This window comes from Morone saxatilis, unplaced genomic scaffold (assembly GCF_004916995.1).
Source record: "Morone saxatilis isolate NCDOM2014 unplaced genomic scaffold, NCSU_SB_2.0 Contig9, whole genome shotgun sequence".
Classification (NCBI taxonomy): Eukaryota; Metazoa; Chordata; class Actinopteri; family Moronidae; genus Morone; species Morone saxatilis.
This window is the reverse complement of record NW_023340268.1, coordinates 591,357-596,201: the sequence shown is the minus strand read 5'-3', so window position 1 is coordinate 596,201 and position 4,845 is coordinate 591,357. Positions and strand designations below refer to the sequence as shown.

General features: G+C 40.0%; 1 protein-coding gene across 1 annotated transcript in view; it reads right to left on the bottom strand.

Annotated features, from left to right (window-relative positions):
* The window catches only part of LOC118342660 (semaphorin-6D-like), a gene marked incomplete at its 5' end in the record, with an annotated part of 55,991 nt that overhangs the window by 45,705 nt on the left and 5,441 nt on the right, over positions 1–4,845 (bottom strand).

The window sequence follows — 4,845 nt, the reverse complement described above, 5'->3', positions numbered from 1 at the left end:
AAGGTGGAACTGCTTTATTCAGTTTTTTGTATTTTGTTTTGTTGTTTTGGATACTGTTTTATCTTTTAGACAAGGAATTTAGTAAAAAAAAACAACAGTAAAACAAACTGAAGTGCTAGTTTAAAAAAGAGCTACTGACAGCACACTTTGATATGTGTTGTTTATTCACAGCCGAGTATCTGAGCTAATTATGCTGCTGATAACGTTATTGACATGTTAGCTCAGCTGATAGGACTCTGATAATATTTCACTGTCAGCCCGGCAGCTGCGTAGATAACACTGTGCTCTGAAGCTACGTTAGCTGAATTGCTAACGGAGGCTTGAGGCTGTGGGAGCGTTTAGCCTCCTGAAAAGCCTCATAAATACACCTGTCTGCTGTTTTCACCCCTCAGGGAGCTGAATCTGTTTATAGCTGCGAGCGCTGCACTCTCAGACCCCGTTCTCTCCACCGGCCTCGCTCTCTGTTTTTAATACTTTATCTATCTCGCTCGCCCTCACTCCGATTGACTCCGGGACTTCTCCATCACAAAGCGATAACATGTCTCTCCTCTCCCTCGCTCCCCTCTTTCCTTTAATCCACAACAACTGCATCTCAGTTGGTGTTACACTGTAGAATTCAGAGTGAATCTTACCGAAATTAAATCAAACATGTAATCGCAAACTTGAATTAAACGTTTTTTCCTCCTTATTCATCTCTGTAAGTTTCTGCTTAGCAGTCACATACAGTAGCGGTTGACCTTCATTTCCATCACTATCTGTGTCTGTGTACGTCGGCTGTCACACGCAGGTGTAATTTAAAGAAACCCTCAGTGGGACTGAACGGCGTCTTTATTCAGAGACATCACGCAGCGCTCATGATGACCTGCTGCTGTCCAATGTAAATCACAACAGGAAGTTTCCAGAATAAAGATTATGAATTCTGGCCTGAAAGGTCCTGATGGTTCACAGGCATGATTTAGTTTTTATTAGTTTCACTTTTTAAGATTACTCTATGTAATTGTCAGAATAGGTACGACAATAGAAACACACTGACCAACGCCTCCATTCCTGTTTATTTTATTTAAATTAGTTCTGTAAGTGAAAGACAATATTGTTTTTATAGTTAAAGCTATAATATGTAATATTTCTGCACTAAAATTTCTATAAACTCTATCCTATGTTCTATATGTAGTTGAGTAGCGTTCTTACAAACTCATCAACAACATCTGTCATTTCATACAGGTAACGCTGCGTTTCACCAGTCGCCTGTTCGCCTTTAATGGTTTTAATCAGCGGGGGTCTCATTTATAACCGTTGCGTACGCACAAAACGGGCCTGAAAGTGCCGTACGTGACTTCCACGCCAGGTTGTGATCTATAAAAAAACAAACTTGACGGGAGAATGTGTGCCAGCCCTAAGCAAGACTCTGACCCATGCGTACGCATGTTTGGAGGAAAAGGAGAATTGCGCGACACATTACGGTGTGGGGTGGTGACACTTGGAAGTCAGACTGAAGAAATGTAGAGTGAGAAGAACATTATGTTTTATCATCGCCCTCATAAGTTTAATTTCACCCGCTATCATGCGTAAATCGTATGCTAATCAGAATGATTTAAGTCAACTGGTTATTTCTCAGTTATTACTCCAGCAAACATACTCCTTGAATCGAAATGAAAATTCAAAAATCAAAATTCTCTATATTTAATCCCGTCCCTCCATACTGGGTCCCACTTCCCGGAGCCGCAGGAGGGAGGAGACGGACGGCGGGACTGCATGGAATAAAGCATCTGTCAACATGTTCAATATAATATCTTATATGCGACACTGGTAAAACACATGAATTCCAATGGTCAATTAAATCCCAAGTGTGGAAAACCAAGGGGGCCACATACTCCTCAGCACAATTCGTTGATGATTTATTGCTCCGTTCCTCTTTGATGCCTCTTTCATGACAAGTCAGGCATTAAAAAGGCCGGTTGTTCAAGAACATTTTACGGTCAGACCACTTCTTTTTTTAATTCTGGGACTGTGCGGGCTCCGTGCCACTGACAGAGGTTCACTGCTGGCCAGCAACAGTTGCCCATCACTCTGCTTTTTGCTTGTTTAGTGATCCCAGTCCCGTGACGCGCGACAAATACTTTCGGCCTCCACCTCACCCACAAGTGTCCACTTTCAACCTCCGTGAAAATTTTGCTTTTTTGCCTTTTCTCAGTCCTTCTGCTTATTGTCCGACAAGACATAATTACTTTGCCATCTGAGGTCTGTTTTTATATGCAGTCGCCATTCATGGAAGTCGGCTTGCATTTGGACGCATTATGGTTAAAAAGGGGGCGCTGTTACAGGGCGGAACGCTGAAGCCTGATTCAGCCTGCGCACACTGTAGGCACTCTGTGATTTACGTAAACGCAAAGATTGCTTACAGCGGTGTGCGCTACGCAGGGGTTTTATTAAGCTGGCTGAATAATTTTTGGCGCCACGCAAAACTTGGCTTCTTGGGCGTACGTACACTTTTGAAAGTAACGATTCCCACGCACACTTTTATAAATGAGACCCCGGCGTCTGTTTGTTTTGGAGAGGAGGAGACCTCTGTGGATAATTGGGCTCCCGGTAGAAACCTCCTGAACCATGAACACTGAAGGAATCCTAACCGGGAGAAGCTGACTGCAATGACGGCAATGATGGTGAAGAAAACATGACCCCACGCTACTTCTCAAAGTCATCTTTTGTTATTGTTTGGATGTGAGAGACCCCCTAGCAGCAGAAATGACATATAGTACGCTTAAACATCGACAACATAATCACAGAATGTGTGATTACTGTTACTGCATATTTCTATTTTGGGACTCTTGCCCTTCCAATAACACATTATGTGTCTCTGTCAGTCAGAGAAAATAAGTATACACATCAAAGGCATGATATCTAGAAAGGTATAAAGTAAGCAATAGGCATTTATTTATGATAATATGTTGCAGCCAGAGACTCGGACGCTTAAGTGGTAACTTACTTTATTTCTGCTTTCAACAATAAAAATAAAGGAGCACATGTCTGTCCTCCAGCTTTCTCTCTGTATTACTAGTGCAAAGAGTAACGACTGAAAAGGAATTGCTCTTACTAATACCACTGCTTGCTCACTACTACTTTTTCTAAACTGGCCAGACTCACTCAAAGGCACCACCTGTTGGCGGATGCACATTCACAAACACTGCATAAAGTGCTAAATTATGAAGAATTGAATTGTAACAAATGAATAATTGCAGCCTAGAAAAACATATTACACCTGAACATCTGGAATATAAACATAGACCTACATATAAATAACGAATAACAACAAGGATGTAATTGCAAACTGAACTGTTTGCAAAATAAATTTAATTATACTAAAAACATTGTGTGGTCTCTTGATAAACAATATAAAAAAGTAAACTAGGAAACACCAAAATAGTAACCATAAACAACCTGAACTAACCTCTCCCAGGAAGGCATCAACAGTACACATTCAGTGTTAGAGTACATCACAATGAAATCAATTAGGTTTATCACTATGAGAGACACCTTTGTCACATTATTATGGCTACCTTAATACAAATAGTCCGCTTGCAACAAAGTATAATTTCCGCTTTGAAATCCTTAAAATAGCCCCTACTCCTTCTGCTGTTTTCCTGCTGGACACAAGATGCCTCCTTGTGATAGCCACACTAGCAGCAACACACTGAACCAAACACATGGTGGTAACTCTTCATCATTACTTAGTTTAGGTTTTAGCACTCATAATGCATGTACAGATAAACAGCATGGTTTCGTAGCACACAGTTTTTAAAGCCATTTTGACAACAGTTGTGTAGTGCAAACATTTACTTACTCTTCTTTGCCAATCTTGCTAATACTATTAAGTTCAATAACTTAAGTTATTTAATTTTCATGAAGTTAATTCACCATTCACCATGTTCCTCCTGCGTCATGAGGCAGTGTTTTATAGTGTGTTGTTATTATTTCCTTAACATTATTTCATTATTTTTCCTTAGTTAATATTAGGTAGCGCTATACTGACATGTTTTGTGGTTACTTTGTTTAAATGGTTATGTCTTAGACTATCCCCCTGTGTGTCTGAATGGCCTGATCTGATCAGCCACTGTATAAGTGTGTCCCATGTCTCAGTTAGTAAGGTCACAGCCTGCAACAGAGCTGCTGTGTGATTGTTAAGAATATTAAAAACAATGAAAAGGTAAAGGATTTGGTTGCAGAAGACTGTGTTTTGGGTAATGTTCCTCCATGGATATTTCCAGTACCAAATGTGGATTTGCAGCTTGCGGAGCAGAAGAGAGAATAGGTTAAAAATAATGTGGATATTAGGTATTTGGTTCAAGATTAGGAGATGAAAAATTATAATTATATAGTCTATTGATAAAGATCCAGAAAATGGAACCGGGGTATACATAACTAGGTCTGACACAGTCATATGCAAAAGACCTAATGGTAGATTATTGGTGTAATCACTTTAGGATTACATTGGATAGAAGAGATAAGGCTGGAGAGAGTTGTCATTTGCTCAGACTCTACTGCAGCTCCTCATAGTCGGAATTCAAAACAAACAATAAGAGATGACTTATTAATGGAAATAAATACAATAGTGCTTAGAATACAAAGAAGGGGAACTGATGTACAGTTGTGTTGTGTTCTTGCTAATGTTGGTGTGGAGGGTAATGAGAAGGAAAAAAGTTCATCATTAATAAGGTTTGGAAGGGATTCTAGGGAAGAGCGGCAGATATAGTTTATGTTTATTTTGTTTGCAGGGTTTTAATATAATATAGCCTGAGGTATGTAAAGCCCTGATGTTACACACTCCGGTACAGTAGGTGGCAGTATGCA